Source organism: Apium graveolens, chromosome 9 (genome assembly GCF_009905375.1).
Source record: "Apium graveolens cultivar Ventura chromosome 9, ASM990537v1, whole genome shotgun sequence".
NCBI classification, from domain to species: Eukaryota; Viridiplantae; Streptophyta; class Magnoliopsida; order Apiales; family Apiaceae; genus Apium; species Apium graveolens.
Window position 1 is genome coordinate 251,179,340 of NC_133655.1, and position 15,083 is coordinate 251,194,422.

Genomic DNA, 15,083 nt, shown 5'->3' on the forward strand with positions numbered 1-15,083 from the left:
ACCAATCTAATTTTGTGCCACTAAATTGGTGCATCACAGATGAAGAGTACTTTCAACAGCTAGCTGAAAAAATTAGTCAAAGTCTGGGTTGTATCCTATACAGAAATTAGGATATATTATGATGATGGTACATTCACTCTACTTGGCAGCAACTTAATGGACACACTTTCAACCACATAATTCAAAAGAGTGATCGGCTTGATGAAGGATAATGATACTATTACAAGGGCTTGGAAGGCTGTATTATGTGTATGGATGAGAGAAAGGGATGAAAGAAATGCAAGAGTAAATGTTGAAAAGGAAGAAAAAGATAGAAAATATACAGAAGAACTTGCAAGAACTGAACAAAGATCAAATAAGCTCAAGGAAAAGGGGATGAGCGGACTTTCTCAGGATGGACACTTTATAAATATAGAAGCTGACAGATTTTCAAGATTCAGCACCGGTTACCTAAATGGTTATTCATTAGATGAGTGACTCAAACTTGTGGAAGCTCTAAGAGGTACTGAAATCATGGAAGAACTTCAAGTGATAGTAAATCTTAAGGACCTCATTAGAAAGGAGCCAGGCTATGAGGATTTCATGTAATGAATGTACCATCAAACTCTTATAATCATTCAATGTATAAAAGTTCTACTTGTATTTCTGTCAATTTTTATGTAGTCTTTAATTATTTCATTATAACTTGGGGTTAGTCTTGTTACCACGCATGAATTTGTGATAAGCAATCTTCTCACAAATTAGGGGAGATTGTTGTGCAAGACATGCTTGTATCATAACAAGACTAAGTCAAATTGACAGCCCTAAGAATTAGTTGTGTGATAATCTAAATTTGTATTTTGTATTGTATTACTTGAGTCTGAAAAAATGTCAAAGATTAGATTGGAGTATTTTCCTGTAAACAGTCTCAAGCCTAAGAATAAACTTTGGAAGAAGATCAAGAAGATCATGTCTCAGAGAAATTGTGACGAAGCTTGGAGTTGAATAAATCTGCTTTAGGAAAAATGTTCTAAGTCAAGATATCTACAAGTCACTGATCAAGTCATATAGAGAAGTCATTCGATAACTCCAGAATGACTTATCGAGAAGTCCAAAATAGCTTATAAAGAAGTCTCAGAGATATCTACAAGTCAAAATGTATATAAAGATCTTTGAGATATCGACAAGTCATTTATGCATTAGGGAACTTAGAGATATCGACAAGTCAAAATGAAGATATGAAGATTGGAGATATCGACAAATCAATTTTCTCATTAGAGATCTCAGAGATATCGATAAGTCAAAGTGCTTATAGAGATCTCAGATATATCGACAAGTCATTTCCACATGCAGAAATTTGGAGACCTCGACAAGCCAAGTTCACTTATAGAGAACTCAGAGCCCTCGACAAGTCAAAGACACTTATAGAGAACTCATAGATCTCGATAAGCCATTATACTTATCGAGATGTCAGTTCTATATAGATCAAACTGGAGATCTCGATATGAACCTCAAGTACGGAATGCAGACAAGTTAAATATTAAAGATTATCAATCAACAAACAATTTAATCGGTTAGATTGAAAAGTCTACAAAAGCAGCTTGAAGAGTACAAGATCAAAGGCCAAGATTAACTGACAAAGGAAAGTCATAGATTCACAAGATTTGCAAAGATACACTAAGCCAGAAATGGAAAGCTTAAGAGATAACTTAAAGTAGGGTTTAGTACATCTTATTGCATGATGTGTAAACCTATATTTACTAATATATAAAGTAAACATTGGTCCTTTGCTTTTAAATTGTGTCAAACAGATCTAGTTTTTCTTGCAACTCTCTCAAGGAAGAAGCTGAGTTCTTTACTTACAAAGAACCGAGGATTTGTAGCAAAACACTAGCTTGATTTTAATACAAAATTAAGTGAGTTTTGAAATATTATGTGCACTATTTAATTTCAGTTAATATAATATAACTGCATGTCTAATATACTTTGTTCACCAGGTAACAAACATTCAAAAAGCCTTAAAATTATCTAAAACACATTTACCCCCCTCCGTGTTGTATTCATTACCTAACAGAATACAACTCAATATCTAGGTGATCATTCCTTTTCTTTAACTCAGAGTTTTCACTCTTGATTATATTATTCTTTAAGGTTTGATCCCTATAACTAACATGCAGAGATTTAAGAAATAATCTTAATTCACAAACATCATTTGTATCAAAAGCAAGGGTGGTCTGAGGTACCTTTAATTCAGCATTGTCAGCCTCAGCATCAGCATTTGCCATGAGAGCATAATTGACCCCATCATCTGAATCTGATGAATCATCTTAGTTCTTCTTTTTTGAGATAAGGCTTATTTCTTCTCACCTTTGGGGTTTATGCAGTTAGCTGTAAAGTGTCCAATTCCATCACAGTTGTAGCATTTTTTCTTTGACTTGTCAAGTTTTCCAGACTTTAATTCCTTCTAGTTAGTGCTTCTCCTGTTATTCTTCTTATCAGAGTTTGAGGAACTGGAACCTTTTCTGGAAAATCTTCTCCCTTTCTTGAAGTTCTTATAGATCTTCTTGAAGCTTTTAACCAGTAGAGCAACCATTTGTTCCATGTCTTCATTATTGTCATGATCACTATCAATATCTGATTTATTACCAGTATTTGAGTCATCATCAGAGTTTGACGATTCCGTATCTGACTTTGCAATCATAGCTTTTCCTTTGGAGTTTTCTTTTCTCCTAGCTTTCTCCTTTGGCTTCTCTTCAACTTTGAGTGCAAGTGGTCTAGACTTGGATCCATTCCTCTTGCTTCTTTGCTCCATTTCTAGTTCATGAGTTTTCAGTATGCCATAGATCTCATCTAGAGGTGTTTCATCAAGTTGATAGTTATCCCTTAGTAATGTGACCTTAAAGTACCACTTTTCAGGGAGTGCAAGAAGAAACTTCAAGTTTGAGTCCTCTAAATCATATTTCTTGTCGAAAAGAGACAAGTCATTCAACAGCTTCTGAAATCTGTCATAAATCTCAGTTAAGGACTCATTATCTCTTGAGTCAAAGTGCTCATATTATCGAGTAAGTATTGTCCTCCTATTCTTTTTTATAATAGTTGTGCCTTGACACTTTACTTCTAAAGCATCCCATATCTCTTTTGTTGTTTTACATCTAATAACCCTATTAGACATAACACTATCAAGATTGTTGTGCAAGATGTGTCTGACTTTTGCATTCTTCATAACAGATGAAAGATCTTCATGAGTGTAGTCCTACTTAGATATTCAGGATTTGTGGCTTCCAAGCACATGGTCATCCCGACTTTCCAGATTGAATATTCATGTATCTTCAGGATTGACACCTTGATGGCTTCATACCTACTCATATTGCTGCTAATCTGTGATGTGGCTGGGGGTGGTGGTTGTGGATTCTGAGGTACTTCTTTCTCTGCCATTAAAGATTGATTTTCAGATCTTAAACTGTTTATATGTCAACAGCAAGCTCTGATACCAATTGTTAGGTCCGTAATCAACTGTAGAGGGGAGGGGGTGAATACAGTTTATGCAAATAATTCGACAAAGCTTTAACATAATCAACAATTTTTATATTAACTAATAAAAACTGATTATAAACGTACTCTCTCAAAAGGATGAACAAATATCCTTGAGAGTTGCTAGGTTATGCAAATGATATAACAATGTTCGCGGTACTTATAACATGAACCTAATATGTGCTTTATATAGAGCACAGTTACACAATCAATAAGGAATCCTATTCTATTACAATAAGGAAACCTATTACATATCCATATATGATTGCTTCTGAGATAAAGTCCTTCACCGCCTTGAATTCCTGCTTTCCTTTTCCTTCTCGAATATCTACTGATGTGACAAATCATGACGACATCATATGCTGATCATCAAGTACTGATATAAGTACTGATGACGTCACTCTTCAGCAAATATTGATATAAGTCCTGATAAGAACTTCTGATAGTTTATGTCCAGATTTCATCAATTATAAATAACAATTATAGATACAAGGGTATTGTACGTATTTGGATGGTGTTGAAGACAAAAAGGGTGAATTTAAGTACTTTCTCCCTCTCTCTCTCTACTACCCAAGTTGAAAGAGAGATGATGCGCTTCATCCTTTTGCATATTATTAATGCAGTACTTCGATATATGTATCAATCGATAAAAATAATACCAAGCTAAAGATGAAGAGCTAAGACATGATTCTTCCTTATGCGTATCTGCAATGTGCTATACTAAAATACGTGTTTTCAAATGCAGGGAGGGGAGAAGATAAGAGACATCCATGATACGTCTTTGTTATGCATTTCTTTTGATATGCATCCTACCTATGGGTGACTGGTCAGTAAATGGCTTCCCCTCCTACTTATTAGTGTTAGGAGGAAACACACCCACAAATATTGTAGAATAAATATGCTAATTCGGAGTACACACATAATATATGACGCGGAAAAAACCACATCCCAACTTGTATTATTAATCCAAACAATTATCAATAATACAATCCAAACTAGAATACTCAAGACTAACAATACTCAAGCATCCGCTCTCGAGCGATACTTAAGTCCTACATCTTGAACATTCTTTTACCAATCAAACAATAATACCTCAATGGTATTCCAACCGATACTTGAGCCAACCAATGCTCAAACATCTACCAAACGATACCTAAGACGACTACATATCTTCATCATGCCTATTAAACATAATATGACTATGTTTATATAACCATCACAAAACTTACCAACAAGACCTATCTAATCTAATTATGATAATAATAGTCTACCCATACAATTATTATCCAATCTCATTATGGTAATAATTGCCTACACGTGCATTATTACCCAATCTAATTATGTCTTATATAATCAATCCCGTACAATGATACCCAACAATCCTCCCCTTCAACTGAATACTCCAGATCAGATTGAACGTTAACCATAAAAAACATCTGCTTCAATTCATCGATGCCTGCCCTCGAACAAGAATCCCATCATCCCGTTCTTTCAACTTTTGAGGATCACTAAAACCCGTATAGTGACCTCCAATACTTCCAAACTATCGTTTTCATTATAGCGACATATACATTTACTAAATCACATGCATCAATCACGATGCCTCCTTTCACCATTAAGTCACCTAATCCTTGCTTTCATATTCCTTTGGCCTCTAGAGGAACATAATTAGTATCATCAAAAAAATTATACCTGGTTGATCAACCATCAAATCATTGAAATTATTGCAATGATCTCTTTCACTTCCATCTCGAATCTGAATGAATTGATCTACGGTGCAAGTCAGCCGTCATACCGCACATACCTTTTGTCAGTAAATCCATCACCATACTCCGCCATACCAGTTGAACTTCGAACTTCCCTCCAACCCAATTTATCACGAACCCAAACCTTGGCTCTTGATATCAATTGGTAAGAGAAAACACACACAAAAATATTCAAGATTAAATATGCTAATTCGGAGTACACACACAATATATGACACAGAAAAACCACGTCTCAACTTGTATTATTAATCCAAAAATTACCAATAATACAATCGAAACTAGAATACTCAAGCCTAAAAATACTCAAGCATCCGTTCTCGAGCGATACTTAAGTTCTACATCTTGAGAATTCTTTACCAATCAAATAATAACACTTTAATGGTGTTCCAATCGATACTTGAGACAACCAATGCTTAAACGTCTACCCAACGATACCTAAGACGACTACATATCTTCAACATACCTAATAATATAATATGACTATGTATATATAACCATAACAAAACTTAGCCAAGAAAACATACCTAATCTGATTATGGTAATAAATGTCTATCCATACAGTTATTACACATTCTCATTATGATAATAATTGTCTACACATGAAATTATTACCCAATCTAATTATGTCTTGTATCACCAAGCTTATGCAATGAAATTGGTTTGAAACCCAACAATTAGTGTATATGCCAATATACTGGGTCGCTCCTTTTAACATTTAGGCACAATGGGCCATCACCCAACAATTAATATATATTCACTCCATCCCAATAGGTTGTTAACATTTGAAGAGAGGTTTCGTCACACATTTTAAGGCTCTACTCTAGTAGAGTCCCACTACTTATTTTAAATTTTATCTTTTATACTAAGAATTTAAACATTTAATATTTATTCATAATATTTTTTTAATTCATTTTTGTAACTATAAAAGCCTTAAAATACATGTCGATCACTCAATTTTAAACGTTAAGAATCTACTGGGATAGAGGGAGTACATTACAAAAAATGGGATATTACGAAACAAGTTTGTCTCACTTGAATTTTACTAATAATTGATAGATAATAGTAAAGTTTAATATATATTATAAGGGTTAGATTCAGATGGTAACCCTTTTTAATTGGATAACTTAGTAACATTTAACGTCGTTAAATACAAAACCACCAATACTTTTGTTTCTTTAACTTCCATACAAATTAGTGTTCCCTTGTTATTCTATTATTTTTATGCATGTATTATTTATATATTGCATCATTTATATATCTCCTCTTTATCATTTTTTCTACTATCATAGTTAATTTTTTATTTTTTGTACTTTTATTTATCTGTTCCAAGTGTTTCTTATTTTTATGTATGTTTTATAATCCTTTTGGGTTGTGTATTGTTAGTATTTTTTATTTATGTTCTGTAATCTTTTTTGAGTTGTGTAATGTTTTATATTATAACATTATTTTTATTAATGTTCAATGTGTTCTTCAATTCACTACACCATAGATGACTTATAGCAACGCCAAGAAAATATTGTTTTATGTGATATTTATGTTATAATAGAGTTTATGGCAACAAATAGGTCAAAATTGAGCATTGCATTCGAGTGCGTTGCAATTGCTCGATTTAGCAACGTATATAGCACCTTATAGTAACAGATTTAATTCATTGCAATAGATTCATATAGCAACAAATTGTAGTCTACAAAAACGCCTAAATAGCATTGCATTAGCTTAAATTCGTATCATTTTAGTGACCTTAAAGCAACAATATTAGACCAATGGCAATGATCTTAACCAAGATATTGCAATAATTTTGACCCTTTTTTAATGATTTTGTAACTTTTTAGGAACATTATTTAATGAAATAGCAACACTTATTTTTTTAAAAAAATTGAAAGATTATTGCCGTAAATACTACTAGCCAGGCATAAAAGCCACAAATTCAATTGATCACGAATCGCAATCCAGGATCAAGTTTCCAGCAATCGAATAACGATAACATGACCTTTAGAATATAGTCTTACAAAAAAAAGGTTTTAAATCTAGTCGCATACATAAATTAGCCATAAAAGGTAAGGCATTTGTTTACACAAAGACTTAGTTAATTAATGCATCAATTTTTTCTGCATCCTGAACAACTATAACAGGCGTCTCCTTATGCCTTCTACTCTTGAAATGCTTTAGACTTGGCTTCTTCCATTGTAAAGCTGCACTTTTGCAATTTTTTTGACTTGTGTCTCTTCCATATCAGTCAGCACCCAACAATTGGAAATATGGTTTTCAAGTGTGGCACATATATACTTAAAAGTGAAAAATATATAAAACTCTGAACTAAATTACCCTTAAATATTTTTCCAGAAGCAACCTCCATGTAAATTCCTTCGCACACTTTTTAACTTAATTTTGCTTCTTTAAGTGCTCCTTTCTTTCTGAACTGTCTTGCTACCGAGTTCTCTATTCATATATCTGACTTGCGGTTGTCCCCAAGCTCCTTATCCCCCTCTCTATCGATCCCATATCTAAATTACCTTTAAGGATTATACAGAAATATATGAAATAGTTTTAAGTGATCGCAGCTCTTTCCTAGAAGCCCTCTGCCTCCAGCCGCACTGAGTGACAATGGTAGCCTTATTTAAACCACGAGAAGAATCAGACTTGGTGCTCAATCCTCGCGTATCTACGCTCGCAGGTACACCTCTATGAAACCTCTGAGATTATATATATATATATATATTTATTTAAAAAATGTAAATAAGTACTAACACTACAAACATAAGTTTTCTTGACCATAAAAACAAATATAAATACCAAGCCGGTATATTAATGGCTCAACAGTGATTAACACCTCAAAATCCAGATAATAGTGTTTAGAACAAAACTCACAGACAATTAAGAGGGAGAAATTAAGCACAAAATAGGCTCTCACTTACCTGTTCGCTGAGTGTATTTTCTATAGTTCCCCAGGAAGTATTAAGCCGCTCAACACATTTACTTCTTGTCATCTTCTGACAGCGGTACAGAAGTCACCAAGCTTACAATTCAGACCTTGTCTCTAATTGCTTTGTCCATTTTTCCAACTAGAATATGTGCAGAAGTACTTAAAATTGTACCTAAGAACTTAAACAGGAAAACTGATTATATAATTTATTTCAAAATAAACTGTTGAGTATAATAGCATAGTAGGCAAAGATATATAGAATAGCTACAAATAAAAAGCATTTCAATAACATTAACGAACCAAGGGGAAAAAATCCAAATCTGAATTGGACAAAAAACAAATCTGGGGAATGCATCTAACACGCAAAGGAGAGTTTAATATCTCCAACATAATAACACTCTGCCGTACTCAATACTCCGACTCAGCCAACAAAATATCCATAATTCAATATTCTTATTAAAAAGACCAAACAGCCTACCCGGGTACACCATTTATACCTACCCATACGAACTAAAATTCTCCATTCAACACTCACTAACCCAATTATCACCTGTGGCCGGAGTGTAACCATTAAATGGAGCAAGTGTAATAGGACTCATAAATGTCACAATTAATAAATAGATTACCAGTTATTAAGATATTTAAAAGAAAATGGTATTCGAGTCTGGGACTAAATGCAACCATTAAGTATTTACAAATAACAAATGTCTACAGCTTAAAGAATATATGGGTTCAAAAAGTTAAATCACATGGAGAAGAGTACACAAGGACATATATTGAAGTTAATAATGTACAAGTAAATCCCCATATAGACGTTTGACAAATAACAAGTCACATTAATGAATAAAACAAGACAGCCAACGGGAAATGATAAACCTCATAAGTCATAAAAATCATATACAACTTCAAGAACTTGGTGCTTCACAGTGTAACTTGAGACCAAAATGTAAAATATTGTGAACCAACTTGTCAAACTTGTACTAGTAAAGCCTGTTAGATGGCTGGTGAATAGTGGTGATCATTTTTTTCCCAGCCTGCCACCATATTTAACTAAAATTTACCTCCGCTATATCTTCTAATAGTTCAACGATTCTGAGAGCGGTTGTAGAATCCAATCCATGCCAAGTTCACAGATTACATAAATCGCCCGTTGTTCCTTTTTTCTGTTTCGATAATGTCTTTGGTAAACGTAGTAGAGCTGCATATGTTAATGTTTACTAAACTGTAAGATGAGGAACCATCAACTTGTGTCACAAATCATATCCTGCAGGGTGCTCCATGTTAGATAATGTAAAATTCAGTTTTCATCAAATGTATCTAAGCTTACTTACTGCCACTTTAAAATTTCGAAGGAATCTACCCATCAAACGGTTATTGAACTTCTTGAGTATATTGTTCAAGCCGCAAATAGTCTGTAATGTAGCAATATATTAGAAACGATAGAGAATTTAAAAACAAGAAACAACCATACGAATATGAACAAATATTATTATACAAACGACGAAGCAGTAAGAGTTTGACAAGTCGAGGTAAAAGTTTGGCCCTTCTTCTTACACGACGAAGTGTCAATGGTCTTTTCCATGTTAGGTTCTCTCTTTTAAGCTGTTGTGTCTCAGAAGAACTAATGACAATAAACAGAATGAGATGATGAACACCTGCTAGAGGAATTTCTATCAAAGGGGGTTTTGTTCTCCCTAAAAATTTACAAACAACAGAGCTAACACAATCGAAATAGTCATAATATAAAGCTGAAAAACACAATAATACAAAATAAATCCTAATTAATAGAAATAACCACAATTGAAGCCCCATTTTAAAATACCCAATTTAAAAACTTTAACAATGTTTTTTAAAATTTCAATTTAAAAGCTTCAATAAAATCACAATTGAAGCCCTAATTTTAAAATGTGCCTAAAAAATCTTAATTGAAAACCCCTAATCAAAAAATAAACCCTAATTGAAATACACATTTTAATTTATTAACAAATAAATCGATTGCGGGAAGAAAATCGATTGAAAATTCAATTTCTTACCTTTGAACTTGAATATTGTCCCAGCTTGAGTGTTCTTCAAGCTTGAGTGCTCCTCGAGCTTGATAGTTTTGCTAGCTTCAAGTCTTTAAGCCTTCCTCTCTATTTTAAGCCTCTGAATCTCCTCGAAATCTTTGAGCCTTCTTCACCTTTGGGTCGTGTTTTTGCTCAGAATATGTAAGCTTAGATGTGAGGATGTGAGGATGTGAGTGTAATGAAATTATTTTAGAAATAAAGTGTTAATAAGACTGGGGCGCTGTTTTGTAAAGCCCGGGTAATAAAAGAAAAAGAAAGCCCGCTTACTTTTGCGGACCCGGGAAATTTTGGACCCAAAATTTTGAATTTGCTTGTAAAAATTTAATAAATTTGTTGTAAAATGTTCAAAATTTTGTCAAAAATACACTTTGTTGTGACATTTTTAAAAAATATTACAATACCTGCACATTTGTCAAATCTACTTAACAAATAACAATGTTTTATGGACAAATTTCGAAATGAGTGTTACTATAACCAATCTATGGTGTCATGATTCTTATTATAGCTGTTAGGTCCCAATGTGTTTGTAGAAGGAGGGTTGAATATAAACAGTACCGAATAATCGAATTAAATGCGGAATAAAAATGTGAAACAAAATTCAAGTTAAATAAGAATATTATTAAACTTGAAAGGTGTTACAACAACTGTATCGATTACAAGAAATTAATCTCAAATTAATTATCACAAATCTAGAATAAATTCGACATGAACTTTTTCTATTTTTGCAATAAAAAGATTCAAATGCTAAACGCAATTTGAGATTAAGTTCTAGGGATTTTGATCCGCTAGATAGTTACACAAGAACACGAGAATGATTTCTAGTTGATTGGATTTAACTTTACAAACTAGAAATTATGATCTTGAAGTTTGCAGATGAAGGATGAAATATTTTGCTTCTCTTTTCTGCTGAGTTCTTGTTTGTTGACTTGTGTTCTGTGTGTATATAGTCTTCTGCTTCTTCTTTTCTTTTTAAATCAAACAACAGACTCTCATTGAACTGGCAAGACAATCCTTAGCTCAGCAAGACAATCGGTAGGACTATTGATTGTACTAGCAAGACAATCTGATTGAACTACAATGACTTTCGGTATGACAATCAGTTGAACTAGCAAGACAATCTCCTTCCCAGTAGAACTTTCGGTATGACTATTGAAATGACTTGGCATGACAATCGGTATGACAATCCAGATTGTCATGCTAGTTCATTTTCAATTGTCTTGCTGATTTAAGACTGTTTTTAATCCAATTAAACTTCTGAAAATTCTTAATATTAATTCTGAATTAATTAATCAATTAATTCAATTAATCAATAAATTAATCTTTGCAGATATAATTTATTTTCTTAATTAAATTATATGACTTAATTAATTAATAGAGAATTAATACTAACCTTGAGCAGCAACCATTCTTCTGAAAATCTTCTGAAAATCACTGAGAATTATGAATCAATTCCACCACTTCAATGTTGACACTCGATGTACTGTCTGGTTCATGAGTGACTAACTTCCGTGACGTTTCTTCATGTCTTGACTATGATAATTGATTTTCTTCAGATTAAATCCTTGTAATTCTTTGATACCCTGACGAGATCTCTGTCACTTGATTAAATCCACAATCTTGATTTATATCACTGAGGCTTGATCAATTTCTTGAGCTTCTTCCAGTGAATTAATTCCTCAAGTCTGTAGATGAACCTTGTTTCTGAATCCTTTGACAGATGTTACTTTGCGAGATCTCTTTGACGGTAGATCCACTATTTACTTATTACATTCTTATTTGAGTTGAGTTAAATCCTCGAATATCCAAATAGGCTATGACATATGCCTTACAATCTCCCCCTATTTGTTTGTTAGACAATAACACACCAATACCTAGAGGATAACTCAACTAACAAATAAGAAAAAGATATAAACAGAAATGCAAAGTAAATAGCAGAAAAGTTCTGGATAACATTTAACCTTTTCCAGATTCCAAATAGATGTTCCTCTAGACTGAACATATCTTCAAGTAGTTTCATCTTCTTTTGTACAACCACATTTCCTGTTGAGAAACACATATCTCTCTTGCTTCTCCCCCTATGAGAATCAACTGATAAAAGAAGATCACCTTCGTTTACTACCTCTCTCGTACAATAGGATCCGCAGATAAAAACCAATGGTACTCTCCTTTTGAAAACAGCTTCTTTCCTTACTAGAAAATCACCTTGTGTTTACCACCTCTCTCGTACAATAGGATCCGTAGTTACAAACAACAATGGTGTGGTGTAGTGTACATATGTAGGATCTTTTTCTTCCTCCCTGCTATTTCTCCCCCTTAGTTGAGGAATCATCCAAACTATTTCTTAAGCTTTTATCTCCCCCTTAGAGAAGGAATGTATGTCATTTTCTGAAGGAGATCTCATATTTCACTTGGTTGGAAAAGAAATAACAAGTAGTTTATCTTCCTCCCTCACTGTGAGTGTGTGATTCTGTTTAGTGTACCTCATATTTGTTTCACTCTTCTCTCCACTCGTGTTTACACTCATTCTCACAAGTGTATCACTCCTCTCATAGCTCCAACATCCAGTTGTACCTGCAAGGAAAATCACCTTAGCCATCCTTAAGGAGGTCACAGGTGGTGCAATGGGAGTTCGCAAATCCCCATCCTTGTTAAATTCGTCAGATGAATCTGAGTCATAATCTACAAGTTGCTAGTTTCCCTTTTAGGGTTCCATTTTTGAATTCTGGGAAGGTAAACAATGATCCAACGAATTTAGCATAAAGATCAAAGTTCCCTTCTAATGGCTATAAAGACATTTCCTTGTGACTCATCAGGTAATATCTGAATCATTGTCAACAAGCTGCCGATCTGCACCTATGTCAGATCCACTATCCGCAGATGCATCCAGGGGATTTAAGCTTGGGGAGGTAGACACTGACCACTGACATATGGCTTTTGGATCAGTATCCTCTCCTAACACCTGTAAATGCAATTGGTCCATTAACGAACCTTAAACAATCGAATCTGACCTTAAAATGGTCGAAACTCTTGTTTCCGTCAACTCATCCTTTGTGTGTGTAACATTTCCTTGTGCATTAAGAATTGTTTATATTTGAAGTGGTGACACTACATCGGATGCCTTGGCCGACAGGCAAAATTCAATAGACGCACCCTGTTGAGAGAATGAATCTAGTAACTATTTTTGTGCCTTTTCAGCCATTACATCTTTTTGAGAAGATGTATGGGGGCTAGCAGTTGTCTCGGTTTAAATACTACTCATCTATGTAGGAGACAGAGCTACTGGGTTGACTTCAGAACCTTCCTTATGGCACTATCTCCCTCACGCTCATTCATACTACATTTAGTGGTAAGAGAGTGTTGGTTGGTTCTGTTTTTGTGTTTGTCTTTACAGTCTGGGATAGATGCTGTGGGTTTTCAACCTCATTACTGTCAATGAAAGAAAGTCATTGGAGACTGAACCTGTATCACAGAACATATGGCAATAGAGAGATAAAATGTACTTAAGATCTTTAAGAAATGAAAATTATACATTTAATCTTTTGAGAGAAATGATGTACACTAGTGATTTTTAAAAGATTTTAATTAAATCAGAAATCACTAATGTAGAAAGAGGTCTGATTTTCTCTTAAACCTGTCTGCACATATAAAACAATATGTTTGTGCCTAGTACTAAGAGAGTTATTAATATGACGACTCTACTAGTTCATATTAAACTGTAACTTCAGTTAGAGTGTCATACCATGTTCTTGACGATTGCTTGAGTAGTACACTATTTCATACCAACCTGAAGTGAGATTGTGAAGAAGAGATTGCATATTCCAATAGATCTGTAACTGCAAAGTCCATGAACTGTGGTGCACTGACTTCCTCTTTTGACTCACCAACCAGGAGTACACTTGTACACATCTTACTAGAGTCCAATTTCAAGTGTAATGTGCATCAGGTGCCTGATATGTCGTAATATTCTCAAGTCTCGTCACTGGTGCTATATGTTAGATACTGCTTCCTGATAATAACCTAGCACAATAAACACATTTTCACTGATAACATTCCCAGCTTGCAAACAGCCATATCCCTCAGATAAACCTTTGTTGTTATCTCCAAAGATAACCAGGGGGCCAGCTTTCTCAATCCACATTTGATAGCAGGGCTCTATCTCCGGTCATATGTCTTGATGATCCACTGTCAAGAATCCACACTACCGGTTACACCTGTTTAATGCCCTGCACTATAAATGGATTAGACCTTCCTCGGAACCCAAACTTGGTTGGGCCCGGCATACTTGTAAAATTGTCCTTTGTCAGGCAAAACTATATTTTTAATTTTAGTGGTCTCAACTTTCTCAATGACTGAACATTTGACCTTGTAAACAGCCTTAACAAATTTCTTTTTAGGCTTTGGCACAAATGTCTCCTTTCTAGCCTTAGAAGGACTAGCAGTCTTAGACCTATCATGCTTCTTATTATTCATATGCTGACGAGGAGTAGTCTTATCATTAGAAACATGCTTACCATTAAAATAAGCATACATCAAATTGAAAGCACAAGACATACAATTAGCAACACCACATGCTTTATGAGAGTGATTAACAGCAGGCAATTTATGCATGGTAGACATGACATTTTTGTTATCCAACTCATGTATGTCTGAGTTAGTCTCGGTTGCTTTCACAACTTTGATTGGAACTTTCGACACACTTGACTCGGAAACAACCTTCTCATTAGCATGATCTTCATCACATATTTCTTCTTGAATAACAGAAGAGGTCACATCAAATGGTTCAGCAATTGATGCTTTATAGAGGGGTTCATCAATACC

General features: G+C 34.1%; 1 long non-coding RNA gene across 5 annotated transcripts; it reads right to left on the reverse strand.

The window, feature by feature from the left end:
• Positions 1–7,236: 7,236 nt before the first annotated feature.
• Positions 7,237–10,468, reverse strand: LOC141684134 (uncharacterized). Of its 5 annotated transcripts, none has more exons than XR_012560552.1 (5): positions 10,233–10,468; positions 9,754–9,820; positions 9,531–9,611; positions 8,192–9,463; positions 7,237–7,969 (listed from the first exon to the last, which is right to left on the reverse strand). It is a non-coding gene; the product is annotated as an uncharacterized LOC141684134 (long non-coding RNA). The 5 variants fall into 5 exon arrangements; XR_012560549.1 differs by having other exon boundaries at positions 9,754–9,854; XR_012560551.1 differs by lacking the exon at positions 9,754–9,820 and having other exon boundaries at positions 8,192–8,378; positions 9,261–9,463; positions 10,233–10,465.
• Positions 10,469–15,083: the final 4,615 nt, after the last annotated feature.